This window comes from Rhincodon typus, chromosome 4 (assembly GCF_021869965.1).
Source record: "Rhincodon typus isolate 14 chromosome 4, sRhiTyp1.1, whole genome shotgun sequence".
In the NCBI taxonomy this organism is placed as follows: domain Eukaryota; kingdom Metazoa; phylum Chordata; class Chondrichthyes; order Orectolobiformes; family Rhincodontidae; genus Rhincodon; species Rhincodon typus.
Genome location: NC_063335.1, coordinates 3,816,983 through 3,835,095, shown reverse-complemented (window position 1 = coordinate 3,835,095; position 18,113 = coordinate 3,816,983). Strand labels below are relative to the sequence as shown.

The 18,113-nt window shown below is 41.9% G+C and overlaps 1 protein-coding gene across 1 annotated transcript in view; it reads right to left on the bottom strand.

Annotated features, from left to right (window-relative positions):
• LOC109916548 (dual specificity Calcium/calmodulin-dependent 3',5'-cyclic nucleotide phosphodiesterase 1C-like) overlaps nt 1-18,113 on the bottom strand; it is a 613,873-nt gene that overhangs the window by 52,166 nt on the left and 543,594 nt on the right. The window lies entirely within an intron of this gene.

Below are 18,113 nucleotides of genomic sequence, written 5' to 3'. Positions count from 1 at the left end.
CTCTACACGTTGTTATCTCACGCTCCAGCATCGGCAGTTCTTACTATCTCATTCTTGTACAAGTGTTGTCTATGTGCTGTAGGTATACCCACTGGTCTGATAGGGTTGGTGTTCCAGTATTTTAATACAGCAACAGTTTCACGTCAGAAAGGTACGTGACTTGGAAGGGAATTTTCAAGTGATGGTGCTCCCAAGCATCTGTCCTTCTAGGTTGTAAAAGTCACAAGTTTGGAAGGATGTTGTTGAAGGATTCAAAAGGCAAGTCTCCAAAGTTGATCATGTGCATGATACACACTGCTACCACTGTGCATTGGCTGTATAGTAAATAAATACTTGAAATGGTGGTTGGTGTCATCCAAGCAGGCTTTTTCGTGCTGGATGTTCTTGAGCTTCTTGAGTGTTGTTGCAGCTGTAATAATCAAGGCACTCCATCACACTCCTGATTTGCATGTTGGAGGTGGTGCACAGTCTTTGGGGAGTCAACAGGTAAATTATTCAGCACTGCCTCTCATTTGATCCTGTAGCCATGGCATGTATATGCCTCGTCCAGTTCAGCTTCTAGTCAATGGTAATCCCAGGATGTTAATAGTGGGGGATTCTGTGATTGTAATGCCATTGAAAGTCAGGGGTAAATGGTTGGATACTCCCTTTTTTGAGATTTTCATTTCCTGACACTTGACTCATGAATGCCGCTTGCAATTTATCAACCCACGCCTGCATGATGTTGAGGGCTTACTGCATATGGTCACAGACAGCTTCAGTATCCAAGGAGCTGTGAGTGATACTCAACACTGTGGAATAATCAGCGAACATCTCCATTTCTGACCTTATCACAGAGGGAGGGTTGTTGATGAAGTAGCTAAAGATGGTTGAGCCCACGGCATTACTCTGAGAAGTCCTGCACTGATGTCTTTGGGCTGAGATGATTGATCCCCACCAGTCACAACCAACCTCCCTTATGCAAGGTCTGGCTCCAAGCAGTAAAGAGTTTTCTCTTGATTTCTAGTCTGGGTTCTGAGGTCCACCCAGTGAGTGAGTTGTCATGGTGGACGTAAGGGCAAGAGTGGTAGATATTGGCATGATTTGAAACCAAGTTGCCATCAGGGACATGGGGGTAGCTAAAGGGGCATAGGTTAACATTATCAGTCGAGGCATAGATTATAAGAGCAGGGAGGTTATGAAGGAGCTGTACAAAACTTTGGTTAGGACACAGCAGAATGACTGTGTGCAGTTCTGGTCACCACATGGTAAGAAGGATGTGATTGCACTAGAAGGGTTGAAGAGGAGATTCACCAGGATGTTGTCTGGGATAGAGCATTTCAGCTGTGAACAGAGGCTGGATAAGTTTGGGTTATTTTCTTTTGGAGCAGAGAAGGTTTAAGGGGGGGTTCCTGTTAGACGTGGATAAAATTATGAGGGGCTAGGTAGAAAGCAGTTGCTCCCCTTAGTTGAAGAGTCAAGAGGGCACACTTATAAAGTGAAAGGAAGGAGATTTAGAGGCAATTTGAGGAAAATGTTTTTCACCCGGGTGTAGGTGGGAATCTTGAATGCATTACTTGAGAGAGTAGTTTGGTGGTAACCTCACAATCTTTAAAAAAGTACTTAGATGATCACTTTAAGTGTCATAACATTCAAAGCTATGGGCCAAGTGCAGAAAGGTAGGACTCATGTAGGTGGTAATGGAATTTTGGTGATATACTTGAGGGCCTGAAGGGTATCTTCTGTACAGTATGGTTCTGTGGCTGTATAGGGGCTATAAGCAGTAGGCTGTGGGTAGAGGGGCATAGGTTGATGGAAAGGGTATCAAGGACCATGGGGATATATGGCACAGGGGCTATAAAGGGCCATGGAGATGGGTAGAGCAGAGTAGTTGGCATAAAGCATATGGGGATGCGATGGTCAAGTGGTATTATCATTGGACTGTTAATCCAGAGACCTGGATAACGTTCTGGGGACCCAGGTTCGAATCCCGCCTCGTCAGATGGTGGAATTTGAATTCAATAAAAATATCTGGAATTAAGAGTCTAATGATGACCATGAACCTGTTGCCAATTGTCAGGAAAAAACCCATCTGGTTCACTAATGTTCTTGGGGAAGGGAAACTGCCATCCTTACCTGGTCTGGCCTACATGTGATTCCACAGCAATGTGGTTGACTCTTAACTGCCCAGAGGGATGGGCAATAAGTGATGCCCTGATCCCATGAATGAATAAAGGAAACAAAAATATGATGAGCTATTGGGTTGTGGGTGAGGGTATGAAATGGCATGTTGGGCATAGGAATGTCATGTGTAAAGGGTCTGAGTTGTTTTAGTTTTGTTGTTTTTGTTACAGTGGGAACAAAGTGCTGGTTTTTCCTACAGCCCACTTCCACACCCAGCAGTCCCTTTGGTGACTTCCAAACTATTCCCAAGGGTGGGAATCATCAACTGCACACCACTTCCCCCTGCCTCTCCTCAATAGAAAATCTGAAAAATCTGAACATTCAGAGCAACATTGCGAGGGTTGAGTTTGCAAAACCAGGAATTGCCCAGATGCTATGCTCCTGACCTGGAAATGAAATCACAGTTTAATTTCAGTGACCTTTGTGAAAACAGGCACAATGGGCTGAATGGCCTACTCCTTTTGCCATATTTCTATCTTAGCCTTTGGTCTTGCGATGCTCAGGGTATTTCTGATTGTGGGTATCCATTGCCCAACATAGCTTTCCTGTTGTGTTATGGGTCAGGGATGCTGTGTCCCTTGTGTTGACAACATCTTCTCATCTTCTCAACCTTGGGGATTGTGGGGCTTCTCTTGGGTCTCATTTCAATAGACTTATGTATCGTCTGAGAAAACAGTAAGTTGTGGATCATGAATCATTTTATGTTGACTAGAAACTTTTTTAGCTATGCAGATACAAGTAAAAAATAAATAGAAAATGCATTTTTCACTGCAGCACAGTAAATGACATTAGCACAAATATCAAGTCTGTGTACATTGAATATTCAGGACCTGGCTGAGAGTTAATACTTTTATTGAAGGAATCAGATAATCTGGTTTTAGTATGCAGTTTCGAAGGCCACTAAATTCCCAAGCGCTGATAATCTGCATCCCAGGTTACTTACGGAAATGGTGGTCATCTTTCAAGAGTCTATACATTATGGTATAGTTCCTACAGTAGTAAGTAATATAAGCCAGGAATTATGGACCAATCAGACTGTAGTGTATTGTGGGGAAAATGCTAGAGTCCATTGTAAAAGAAATAATAAAAGAATTAATAGCTGAGCATTTGGGAAACAGTGGCAGGACTGGACAGATTCGGCATGAACTTTCGTAAAAGAAATCATGATTAACAAATTTACTGGAGTTCTTTGTAAAGATAACTCATAGAGTTGATGAAGGGGAGCCCATGGATAAGATTTGGACTTTCAGAAGGCTTTCGACAAAGTTCCACATCAGAGAGTAACGTGTAAAATTAAAGCGCATAGCATTGGGGATAGATAGAAAACTGGTTGGCAGACAGGAAATAAAGGGTGTTTTTCTGAATAGTGAGCAGTAACTAGTGGGGTACCGCAAGGATTAGTGCTAGGAACCCAGCTATTCACAATATGTATGTTAATGATTTGGATGACGGAAGTAAATACAATATTACCAAATTTGCAGCTAACAGAAAACTGGGTGGAAGACTGAGCTGTGAGGAAGATGCAGAGATGCTTCTATGTGATTTGAACAAACCAAGTGAGAGGGCAAATGCATGGCAGGTGCAGCATATTGTGGGTAAATGAGAAGTTACTCACTTTGGTAGCAAAATCATTAAGACAATGTCTTCTGTCTTAATTTCTGTTCAGGCAGTGTTACAAATCAGATACAGTGGTGTGGGAAAAAGGCATGTCAAAGTAAAACAAAAAAGGCCAAGATTATGTGTAAATAATGCATTTGGAGGTACTTCTTTGGAAACAATTTAATAGATGAAACAGAATCAGGTAAAGGTGGTTTCACCCAATATAATGACAGAGGACAAGAGATTGATTAGGATGGTGTGAAAAATGCATCTGAAACAACAGTTAAGATGAATAAGGATGACTTACTCAGCATGGCCACTTTCACAAAATATCTGCATTAGACCACAAAATTTAGGAACAGAAAGCCATTTGGTACATTGACTCTGCTCCACCATTCAATCATGACTGGTATGTTTCTCAAACCCATTCTCCTACCATCACCCCCATAACCCTTGATCTCCTTACTAATCAAGAATCTGTTTATATTTGTCTTAAATACACTCAATGACTTGGCCTCCACAGCCATCTGCAGCAATGAGTTCCACAGATTAACTATCCTCTGGCTAAAAAAAATCTGCTTATCTCAGTTCTGAAGGGTCATTTCTTCACTCTGAGGCTGTGCTTTCAGGTCCTAATCTCTCCTACTGGTGGAAACATCTTCTCCACGTACACTCTATCCAGGCCTCACAGTGTTCTGTAAGTTTCAATCAGAACCCGCCTCATCCTTTTAAACTCCATCAAGTACAGATCCAAAGTCCTTAACTGCTCTTCATATGACAATTCCTTCATCCCTGGGATCATTCTTGCAAACTCCCTCTGGACCCTCTCCAATATCAGCCACATCTTTCCTCAGAAAAAGGACCCAAAACTACTCACAATATTCCAAATGCAATCTGACCAGAAGCTTATGCAGCCTCAGCATTACATCTCTGCTGTTATATTCTAGCCCTCTTGAAATGGATGCTAATATTGCCAACTGAACTTGCATGTTAACTTTGAGAGAATCCTGAACAAGGATTCCCAAGTTCCTTCGTGCTTCATTTTTTCCCATTTGTAACTTTGATAAAGGTTGTTTCAGCACTGCAATACAGACAGAAACCCAATTAAAGGGAATCAAACACATAACTGTAGGTAAGATGGGACTGGGTTTGGAAGGTTTCCACATGCTCATGGAGAGAAAAGGGAGGTTTGAGATGGGGCAACAGCTTGCAAGGAAAGAGAGATCAAATGCTGTTTTATTTATGATGGAACAGGCAACCAAATTTACAAGAGAGGGAGATTTGTATCTGAGGAGAGGGGAACCACTAAGAACAATTGAGACTGGAAAGAAAGTTGATTGCTCAGCACATCATTCGGTTTCAATCTGATGTTTGAAAGAGAGAAATGTCTAACTGCAATTAAGATGTGAAAGTTAGATAATGTTGACTTCAATGCAAAACAACAGTGAACTGAATAAATCTTTTAATGGGTAAAAACAGTAAAAGATCAATAAGAGGTGTTCAATAAATAATTTAATGCATCAAAGAAGAAGAGCTATACTTTATAGAAAGAAAAGCACAATGACTAAAGACCTAAATGTCATTTGGGTTCTGGGTGACACCTGCTGGTGGCTTGCATCTGGAGTAACTTGCTGGCAAGGTCTTCCTTTTTATGCTGAGTCTGAGGGCCGTCTAATTATCAAAGTCAGAAGTCACATGACACCAGGTTATAGTCCAATAGGTTTATTTAAAATCACAAGCTTTCTGAGCGCCGCTCCTTTGTCAGGTGAAGTGGACTTGGATGTGAAGTATCATGTGATTTCTGACTTTGTCTACCCCAGTCCAACACCGGCAGCTCCACATCATAATCATCAGTGGTATCAGTGGTGGAGGATTGACCACTGGTGAAGTGGAGGAACTTGTCTTACATAACAAAGTGTGGTTTATTATATCATAGCAATAATACATATACATGAACTGATTAAGCATAATTGTTACGTACAGGAGCCAAAGGTGATATGTCTATCGCAATGGGAACCCCATGCTAGACTGCCTGATTCTCCATCCAAAGGCTTTGTAAGATCATCAAATTGAGTGGAGCTTTGTGCAACTTTTTATTAATTCTTTCAGAACAATTAATGTAAACAACAGTAACAGCCAACATAAAACTAAAAGAGAAAACAGACCAAAATGTAAACAAAAATCACTGATACTGAAGAATGGAAAAGATGTAATGAAAATAGGAGCTACAAAAAGGGAGCATGCAGAAAAAGCTCGGAAAGGATATAACCAGAACACTTTTTCTTACAATTGTATTCAAAATAAAAGACTGTTCAGGAACAATTTTTGCCTTTTATAAACTGATAACAGTGACACCATGAATGAAAATGAAGAAACTGTAGACATCTTGAATAATTGATTTTGATTGCATTTACAACAGAGGAGAGATTTCATTTCTAATAGAGGAAATTAGCAGGTTGGAAATCTACAAGAAACCAGAACTGGAATAGGAACTCACTAAAATTAACATAAGCAAAGCCACAATAATGGAGAAATAAGAATATAAAAAACAGCAGCAAACAGAATGTTACAGCAGTTTCTTCTGCCACAACTCCACTTTGTTGCCAGCTGCCCATATCACATGATTCCCTGGGAGATCAAAAATTCGTCTCTTCCAGGCCTTATTATACCAAGTGAAAGAGCATTCACAATCATCGGAGGAGAAAATTTTAAAGTATCATAACCCGTTGAGTGAAGAAAATCCTCCACATTTCAGTCACAAATGATCAAATCCATACCCCAAGGCTGTGACCCCGAGTTCCGGATTCCCCTGGACATGGAACAACTTTTCAGTGTCTACCCGGTCAGGTTCTGTATTCTAAACCCCAGAGAACAGGGACATGACCTGCCCAGTCTCCTATAAATGGACAATCTTACCCACCCAGGAACTTGTCTTGTGAACCACTGGTGTAGCACCTCCAAAGGAAGTATATCTGTCCTTCGCATAGAGACCAAAAATTCATTCTGTACTCAAGGTGCCAACTTACCAAAACCCTGAACAATTGTATCAAGAATTGTACTCCCACCTATCCACTCCTCCCACCTCAACTCCACCCCAACCTCCTACCTACCAGCCTCATCCCCGCCTCCTTCACCTGTCCGTCCTCCCTGGACTGACCTATCCCCTCCCTAACTCCCCACCTACACTCACTTTTACTGGCTCCATCCCCGCCTCTTTGACCTGTCTATCTCCTCTCCACCTATCTTCTCCTCTATCCATCTTCTATCCGCCTCCCCCTCTCTCCCTATTTATTTCAGAACCCCCTTCTCCTCCCCTATTTCTGAAGAAGGGTCCGGACCCGAAATGTCAGCTTTCCTGCTCCTCTGATGCTGCTTGGCCTGCTGTGTTCATACAGCTCTACACCTTGTGGTCTCTGTACCAAGACTTTCTTTTGCTTGCTCCCCACTCACCTTGTAATAAAATCGACATGTAATTTATAATCCTAATTGCTGCACCTGCTATATGATTGATCCACCCCACAGCTCATCTGATGGATTTGCTGCCGCTATTCTCATTCAGGGTAGGGACCTACAGTACTTTCTCGTCCAGTGTGGTAGAGGAAAACCACTTGGCACTCTAATAAGATGAAGTTCTTGTCTTAAACAAGATACAATGACAGCAACTAGGTACAAGCTACAGTGGTATGATAGATATTATTAAGAAGACTGTGAGGGAGACCTCATTGATAGGTCTTACTCCTTCAAGATTCAAAGCTGCCCCTGGGATATCATATTGGATACTGTTTAATGCCCTCCTCTCTATTAACCCCGCTCAAATACTTACACCCCTAAACAGAAGTACCTGCAAGCTAATTTCTAACATTCCTTGTAAGAGTATATCAAAATATCTCTGATCATCAGTATTTAAAAATTTCACACCCTTTTAAAAAGCGTTCTTTTGTTGCTACTCTTAATGGCACAGCCTCTTTGTGTCTTCTTCACAGCTTGCATTCCCACCTAACTTGTTGTCATCAGCAAACTAAGATATGTTACTTTCAGTCTCCTTCGCTGAGTTAGCAATCTGTCATTGCTAATAGGAGTCACCCATGCAGATTCTAATCAGCTGAGGCTTCTACACTTACAGCACTCCACTAATTACAGCCGGGCAACTTGCAAATGTCACATTTATGCCGACTGTCCATTAACCAATCCCCCATCCCAGTCCCATGAGGCTTTTCTCAGCTTAAAAGCATTTGTGTGACAACCTATTGGGTGGCTTGAGAAAATTCATGTATATAACAACTACTAGTTCCCTTTTATGTACATTACAAGTTACCTCCTCAAAGAAGTCTAGCAAATTTGTCAAACACAACTTCACTCTCATACATTGTTGCTTACATTTTCTGATCTATGATTTCCTGAATGCATTAATAAGACTTTTTAAATAATAGATTCTAATATTTACCTAATGACTGATGTCAAATTGACTTGTTTGTAGTTCCCTGTTTTCTCCCCTCTACCCCACCCTGCGAGGTAACATGGTCAGTGCATCTCCTGTGAAATGTTGGTGTTCTGTCCTGCTTGTTATTGCTGGGGTGGTTGATATTACTTTTGGTTCTGTTTCTCAGTGGTTCGTACACTGGATAACCCAGCAATGTAAGCAGGCAACCCAAGACACCAACAATATCAATAAGGACACCACCATGAAACTACTTGATCTGTGCCTCACAACCGACTTCAACTTCAACAACAGCATTTATAAACAAATCAATGGCACACCAATAGGATCCCCAATATCAGGAATGATTGCAGAAGCAGTAATGCAAAGGCTAGAACAGACAGCGCTCCCCATTAAAGAACCCAAACTTTGGATCTGGTATGTAGGTGAAACCTTTGTAATTATTAAACGCACCAAACTAGAAGAAACCCACTGATATATAAACAACATACTCACTGGGATAAAATTCACAAAAGAAGAAAAGAACAAGTGACTACCCTCCCTGGACATAATGGTAGAACGCAGAAACAACGGGGAACTCCAGAGTAGCGTATATGGAAAGACCATACATATGGACCAAATATTCAATTACACTAGCAACATCCCAATGCCCACAAACAGAGCTGCATCAGGACACTATTTAAATTAGCCACAACACACTGCAGCAACCCGGAACTACGCAAAGCAGAACAGGAGCAGCTGTACGGGGTCTTCAAAAGGAATGGATACCCAAAAAGCACAATCTGCCATTACCTCTGAGACAGACCACAACATAACCAGACTCATTAATCACCCTACCATACATCAGGTACATATCAGAGACGACCACAAGACTACTCAGACCCCTAGGTATCAGAGTAGCTCTCAAACTGACAATCACCCTACAACAGCTACTGACGAACGTAAAGGATCCCATACCCAAAACTAGCAAAACTGGAGTAATACACAAAATACAACGCAAGGACTGTGAGAAACAGTACATAGGCCAAACCGGGAGAAAACTGACACCAACTAACCACCAAGAGATATCACCAATTTTCACGCATGGACGAGAGGCACAAATTCGACTGGGACAACACATGAGTAATCGCACAAACCAAACAGAGACACACCAGGGAATTCCTGGGGTCCTGGTATTCCAACCGGAACTCCAACAACAAACACATTGAATTAGACTCTGTGTACAAACCACTGAGAAACAGAACCGGGAGTGATGCCAACCACCCCAGCAAACCGAGACATATAAATAACAAGTGGGACAGAACACCGACGCTTCACCGGAGACACACTGACGGTGTTACCCAGCAGGGTAACGAAATGTTTGTAACCAAACCCACAGGTTCAGCCAGCAAGTCTACAACCTCATCCACAACCCGAGCTACAAATCTTCTTGAAAACTTTAAATATGTCACCTTTGACATGCTTTCAATTTCTTTTTGAAACTGTGCCAATTTTACAGAGTTAAGCCTATAAGGATGTTGCTTAATTGGAACAAAATTTCCTATAACTACATCATGTATAATCAATTTAGTAATGCCCAGCTTGTTCCCACATATCTCTCCATGTGATTATAACTCTTTCAGGTCATTTTGATTTTCCTCTAGAAGGTAACTCAATAATTTATCTCAATTTTTGAGAATTGTGTCATTGTCCAATTTAATTGTTTTATTCCAAAGCTATCCATAATTTCCTTGAAAAAGTTTGATGTAAGATTTTATACTTGATCCAATTGTATCTTTGTGGGTAGTCCTTATCTAGTTAAAAAAAAAAGAGAAACTCTTCTATCATCCTTTTAGCCATGATACTGCAAAATGGAATGGCCTGTAGAAATATAGTCGATACACCTATTATGATCAACAAGTACTGATTCCCACTTTTTGTTTTAGGGAGAGGTCCTACACAAGTAATTAAGACCCTTGTAAAATGTTTCTCAAACGTTGGAAGGGGTATTAAGGATGTTGGTTCTATCACTGCCTGAGGTTTTCCTTCTACCTGACACATGTGACATGTCCAGCAAAATTCAACCACATCCTTATGCAGTCCAGATCAATAATAATATTCTTGTATTTTGGCTTATGTTCTCCTTACTCTCAGACCTCCCACTGGTAATTCATGTGCTGCCTGCAACATTTCCCCTCTATAACCCACCAGTAATACAGTTTGTTGAACTTCTGCCCATTTTTCATCTGCCTGAGTATGTGATGCTCTCCATTCCATCATCAACACTTCATATTTTAACTTCGTAACATTCTGGGTTATACTCAGATTCTTCTTCTGCGCATGTTTTTTGATACAACTGTTTACATTTTTTTCTTCTTTCTGTTGTAACTCAGCTAATTTCTCTGAACAAAATATATCCACTTTGTCCTCAACCTGCTCTTGATTCTTTTCTCAACCATTTGAGCAAACGTAGTTTCTGATCAGTGAACTTCACCTTCCTTATCTTTACCCTTTGATTTCTCTTCCTGTTTCAACCTATGGCTTTGTGACCTTGCTACCACATAGTCAGGAAAAATCCCAGGATATACTTCCTGTAACACCTCAGTTGTTTGATTATCCACTGGTTTTTCAACCACAGTAGGCATCACTTCCACCTGTGATCCAGCTGTACCGTTACCGAGAATAAACTGTATCTCCTAAAAGTAGAATTCCTCTATTACTACTCCCATCACTTACCAATCTTCACCAGACTCTCCAATCTCACCTTATATAATGGAGCATTAGTCTTCTCACCATCAATCCCACATATTACCACCTTTTCTGACAATACTCCTTCTGAATTACATATCCTCTCATCTCTCACCATTAAAGATTGACTTGCCCCTGTATCTCTTAAAATCTTAATTTCTTTACCTACTAATCCTGGCATACATGAGTGAACCTTACCCGTGCAAGGAAATTCTTTATAGAGATCTGACACTTTCGTACCAACCAACCCCTGGCCAGGTTGTACATTCTTTTGCAGCTTTTCAGCTTCCCTTGTGCTTTCCCTTGCCACTTTAACAAAACCGATTAGCTCATCCTGTTTTCCCACATCGGGCTTCCCAGTGCTTTTTCTAAACCACCAACACTGCGACTTCATGTGGCCTACTTTATCACAGTGGAAACAGCTGAGATTCTTTTTACTTCTCTTCCCTGCTCACTGGTTGGATTCTTACCCTGTGGTAAACTACCTTTACTATCTTCAATGGGATCTTATTTTCCCTTTCCACTTGAGGATTTCTCTTTTCCACAGTTTCTATCCCTCACAGATTGAAATTGATGTCAGAAGCTAAACTCTGATTTATGAACCAACTCATAACCATCTGCCATTTCTGCTGCTAATCTTGCAGTTTTAACCCTCTGCTCTTCCACGTGAGTTCTCACTACTTCAGGAAGTGAATTTTTGAATTCCTCAGAAATAATTGTCTCCTTAAGAGTGTCACAAGTTTGACCAATTTTCAATGCCGTCATTCCCTATCAAAGTTACTTTGTTTGATCTTTCAAACCCTCGGTACATTTAACCAAGTTCCCTCCTTAGATTCCTAAAATGTTGCGTGTAGGCTTCTGGCACTAGTTTATATGCACTTAAGATGGCATTTTTCACCTCATCATACTCCCCAAATACCTCCTCTGATAGTGAAGCAAATACCTTACTAGCTTTAGCGACCAACTTTGTTTGGATCAACAATATCCACATGGCTAGTGGCTGTTTCATGTGTTTAGCCACTGTCTCAAGTGAAATGAAAAAGGGCTTCTACGTCCTTCTTATCAAACCTTGGTAATGCTTCCACATATTAAAGCAGATCCCCAGCTGGCCTTTGGCTACAATAGATTTCCTCTCCATCACTGTCCTTATCACCTGGTCTTTAGCCACATTGGATTTGCTCTCTGTCACTGTACTCATCACTAATCCCATCCTTCACCTCTACCTCTGCTATTTTAATCTGTCTTTCACTCTTCAGTTCCAACTTCCAAAGCTCAAAAGTTCGCTCTATCTCCCTTTCTTCTCTCTATCTTTTTCTTGCCTCTTTTTATCCCTTTATTCTGCTAGAGCTGTTCTTGCATTTTCTTTTTCTTCAGCTTTCAATCATAATTCAAACTGTTTCATTTCCTGTTAACATTCAAGCTCTTTTTCATTTGCAATCGAATTTTAGACATTTCCAATTATTCCGATTGCATTTCTTGCAATTCCCTCCTGTTTCTTCACGTGTACAGACAACCTCAAACTCAATTTGCCTATCAATTCCAAAAGCTCTTTCTTACTCACCTTCTGTCAATCACCTCAAGTGACTTTTTCCACATTCAGGAAACTCTCTGCCCCTGAAAGAGCTATTATTACACAAGGCACACCATGTTTGAACCAACCAAATACAACAACTGAAAAGAGAACAACAACACTCGCCATTCACTTTCTATGAATCCAATAATCCTAACCTAACCTGACATTAGAGACTTTGATCTCAGACAAGCACCCAATTTGTTATCGACCAGACCAAACACCCTCAAAACATATCACAGAGATAGCCTACACCCAAACTTTTATTTAAAGGCAAGAGTAAGGTGTTGCATTCCAGATGTGATTCAATTCGTCAGATTGTTAGGCTTTATGTGCTTAAACCACAGTTAAAATGCAAATAAAGATATGGCATAACTTTAATTCTATGAAAATACTGAACAAAATAATACTTATATCTTAACTACTAGTCACGGTCAAACAGCGTTGGCTCGTTGGTCTAGGGGTATGATTCTCGCTCCGGGTATGAGAGGGCCTGGGTTCAAGTCCCAGATGAGCCCTGCTTTGAAAGCAGCACAGTGGCTCAGTGGTTAGCACTGCTGCCTCACAGCGCCAGGGACCTGGGTTCAATTCCAGCCTCAGGTGGCTGTCTGTGTGGAGTTTGCACATTCTCCCCGTGTCTGCATGGGTTTCCTTCAGGTGCTCTGGTTTCCTCCCACAGTCCAAAGATGTGCAGGCTAGGTGGATTGGCCATGCTAAATTGCCCATAGTGTTCAGGGATGTTTGGGTTAGACATGGGAAATCAGGAGTGGGATAATAGGTCTGGGTGGGATGCTCTTCGGAGGGGTGGTGTGGACTTGTTGGGCCGAATGGCTGTTTCTGCGCTGTAGGGATTCTATGATTCTTTGAAATGTTCCAATATAGCAACATACCCTTGGGAAAAAGCACATTCAGCAAAACAGATTTCCTTCACCAGTCCAAGGGAAAGGAAAAACTGAAAGCATGAATCTCACAGCAGAAAGCGAACTCTAACTTTTACAGTAGCAGAAAGACAGCTGTATCATGCAGTTTCACTGCCAAACCCAACTTCAACAACCGAAAGCAAAAACAGGTCGAAACTGTTTGGTTTAAGATTTTTCTAACTGCCTTCTATTTTAGGTTTCTTGCTTTTTAAAAAAAAATCTTGTGTATTATTCATCAGTTCTGTTATTAAAGAAAACCTGTATACTTGGAAATTTTCATAACAAATTCCTGCAGTGATATCTTGATGCTGAGGTGACAGACGTCCAACAACCTCATTCTCGTGGCTAGGTATGACTGCAACCAATGAAGAGTCATTCCCCAGGTTCCCATTGACTCTAGTTTATCCAGAGTTCTTTGATGCCAAACTGTCAAATACTGGCCTGATGTCAAAAGCGGTCACTCTCAGCTTACCTCAAGTTCAGCTCTTCCATCCATGTTTGGATAAAAGCTGGAAAGAGGTCAGGAGAGTGCCCCTGTCAAAGCACAAACCGAGCATCAGTGAGCAGATATTTTATTGAAGTGTCACTTGATAATGCTGTTGGTTTTCCCTTCCATCACTGTGGGTGATGGAGAGGAGACAGAAAGAGCAGTAATTGGACAGGTCGGATTTGTCCTGCTTTTTGTGCACAGGACAATGTTCCATATTGTCTCATGGATATCCATGTTACGTCTGTACTAGAACAGGTAGTTCTGGAGCACAAGTCTTTGCACTATTGAACAATGTTGTCAAGGCCCATAGCTACTGTATTGAGTATCTTCAGCGATTTTGTGCTATCCTATGCAGTGAATTCAGTTGGATGCTGACTGGCATTTGTGACGCTGGGCACCTCTGGAGGAGTCTGAGATGAATCATCCACTCAGCACTCCTAGCTGAAAATGGATGCAAATGTATCAGCTTTGTCTTTTGCACTGATTGAGGATGGAGATATTTGTAGAGGTTCTACCTCCAGCAAGCTGTTTAAATACCTACTACCACTGATGATTGGACATGACTTGACTGCAGAACTTATAAGTGATCCACTGCTTGGGGGATCACTTAGCTCTGACTATGGGATGCTTCTGCCATTTTACATTGAAGTAGGTCCTATGCTTTGGCTTCACCAGGTTGACACCTCATTTTAGTTATGCCTGGTGCTGCTCCTGGCATGGCATCCTGCATTCTCTATTGAGCCAGGTTCAGTCTCCCAGCTTGATGGTAATGATAGAGTGGGGATATGCTAATCCACGAAGTTACAGATAATATTTGAATACAGTTCTGCAGATGATGGTGACCCCCAGCACCTCATGGATGCCCAGTCTTGGGTTGCTAGATCTGTTCAAAGTCTGTCCCATTTAGCACGGTGATAGTGCCACAAAACATGATGGAGGATATTCTCAATGTGAAGATGGGACATTATCTTCACAAGGACTGTGGATACTACAACGGAGAGATGCATTTGCAGCAGGTAGATTGGTGAGGGTGTGGTCACGTAAATTTTTCCCTCTTGCTGTTTCCCTCTCTTTCTGCCACAGACCCAGTGCGCAGTCATGTCCTTTAGTGTTCAGTCAGTGCTGTCAGTAGTAATGCCACCAAGTTAATCTTGGTGAAGTCCCCCACCCAGAGTACATTTTGTGTTCTTGCCACTCTCAGTGCTGCCTTTAAGATGTAATCAACATGGAGGGGTACAGATGCATCAGCTGAAGGGGTGGGATGAGCAGTAGGTAGTAATGAGCATGAGGTTTCCCTGTCATGTTTGACCTGATGCCATAATATTTAATGGGGTCCAGGGTTAATGATTTCCAGGAAATTTCCTTCCCAACAGTATACCACTGTGCCACATGCTAGGGTCACGATAGACCCAAGGGTGGTGATTGTGGTGTCTGGTATATTGCAGTGTATGATTTCATGAGGATTACTATGGCAGGGTATTCCTTGAATGGTCCGTGCAACAGCTTTCCCAATTTTACTGCAAGTCCCTAGATGTTAGTGATGGCAGACTTTGCAGTATCAACAGGACTGTATTTGCTGTCTTCATTTCCCATGCCTAGGTTGATGCAAGTGATTCATTTGGTTTCAATCCTTTGTCTACAAGTTCCTTGCAGCTTGATACAACTGAGTGCATTGCTAGGCCCTTTCAGAAGGCAGTTAAAAGTCAACCACATCACTGTGTGTCCTGAGTTACAGATCGATCAGATCTCAGAAGGATGACAGATTTATTTCCCTCAAAAAAGTACTTGCAGGACTATGCTGAGTCTTTGAACGCTATTGCAGAAAATACGGAGGCATGGGATTGAGGGTGATTTAGCGGTTTGGATCAGAAATTGGCTAGCTGTAAGAAGACAGAGGGTGGTGGTTGATGGGAAATGTTCATCCTGGAGTTCAGTTACTAGTGGTGTACCTCAAGGATCTGTATTGGGGCCACTGCTGTTTGTCATTTTTATAAATGACCTGGATGAGGGTGTAGAAGGATGGGTTAGTAAATTTGCGGATGACACCAAAGTCGGTGGAGTTGTGGATACTGCGGAAGGATGTGCAGGTTACAGAGGGACATAGATAAGCTGCAGAGCTGGGCTGAGAGGTGGCAAATGGAGTTTAATGCGGAAAAGTGTGAGGTGATTCACTTTGGAAGGAGTAACAGGAATACAGAGTACTGGGCTAATGGTAAGATTCTTGGTAGTGTGGATGAGCGGAGAGATCCCGGTGTCCATGTGCATAGATCAATGAAAGTTGCCACCCAGGTTGATAGCGTTGTTAAGAAGGCATACGGTATGTTAGGTTTTATTGGTAGGGGGATTGAGTTTTGGAGTCTTGAGGTCATGTTGCAGCTGTACAAAACTCTGGTGCGGCCGCACTTGGAGTATTGCGTACAGTTCTGGTCACCGCATTATAGGAAGGATGTGGAAGCATTGGAAAGGGTGCAGAGGAGATTTACCAGGATGTTGCCTGGTATGGAGGGAAGGTCTTATGAGGAAAGGCTGAGGGTCTTGAGGCTGTTTTCGTTAGAGAGAAGAAGGTTAAGAGGTGACTTGATAGAGACATACAAGATGATCAGAGGATTAGACAGGGTGGACAGTGGGAGCCTTTTTCCTCGGATGGCGATGGCTAGCACAAGGGGACATAGCTTTAAATTGAGGGGTGATAGATATAGGACAGATGTCAGAGGTAGGTTCTTTACTCAGAGAGTAGTAAGGGCGTGGAATGCCCTGCCTGCAAAAGTAATAGACTCGCCAACTTTAAGGGCATTTAAATGGTCATTGGATAAACATATGGATGATAATGGAATAGTTTAGGTTAGATGGGCTTCAGATTGGTTTCACAGGTCAGCGCAACATCGAGGGCCGAAGGGCCTGTACTGCACTGTAATGTTCTATGTTCTATGTTGTCTCAAAAGGTGGTTGAAGAAGAGTCTTTGAGGCAGACATAGATGGGTTCTTCATAAACATGGGGAAGGAACATTATGGAGGAAAGGTGGGAATGTGAAGTAATCAGATCAGCCATGATCTTAGCGGCAGAACACAATTATGGGGCCAAGTGCCCCACCCTGGTCCTAACGCATGTGCTCATGTCCTTTTAGTAGGTTGCTCTGACTGACTGTTCCCACCAACCCGAGACTCTAGGCCCTTTCCACTTCACACCACCAAGTCCTAACCCTATGCTGTGTGATGTGTTCTTTTGTGCTGTTATGTGAAATTTGGTAACATGAATACTGAGACTGGATTCTTATTGAGAACAAACAGACACTGGAATGATTGGGCCCGAGCTGCTTGTAATTCATCAGGGAAGTTATTCAGTCCATGTATAACAGTCACCATTCAAGCTGGAGGTGATACATTTATACAAGAACATCACATGACATTACATCACACTGCTGTCAACACTTGATTCCCTTAAAGGTGCATACTTATCTGATCATAGATATATGCAATATCATGGCATTGTGTTTCCTTGGCTCCCCTTTCCATTCCTCCATACTACGGAACCCCAACCCTTCCCTTCCACTTACGCCTTGCTCACTAAAGACATGTCCTTTCCAGTCCTGAGTCTCCATGCAAGCTGCTATTATTCTGCCCCCCACCCTGCCTTTCATGTGCCACAGAGTTTAACAAGGCAAACTGTTGAACCTCAGACAAACCTGCACAATTACACACGTACTCTGAGGCGATCTTGGTGCCTCAACAATCTTATTCGCCGCTGACATTACCTTGACAGTATGACATAATTTTTAAAAAATGTTAATAAGTATTCATGGCATTGCAAAGAATTACAAGCACAAATCTACCATAGAACAGCATGAGGCTCAACACATCACAAAAACACTGCAAGCTTAATCTCTGCATCTCAATCTGCTGACAGACATGAAAATCTCGTATTCCACCAAATTCGGTCAACCACACGCTGCGCTTAAAGGCTCCATATAATCAAACCCTCCTTATTTAGTTGGATCAATCACATATACATAATCAATAAATTCTGTTTAATTCAATGCTCCATCAAATATCTTGTGCTTTCTTTAAACATGTTGTTGTGAGCCAGGGAAGAACAGAAGTTGATTGAATGGTAATCTGCATTAAATTGCATCAGCCAAGCTTCTGAACATTACACCAATTTATGTCCTCCTGAGGGCTGTGATTATCCTTCTCATTCTTCACTATATT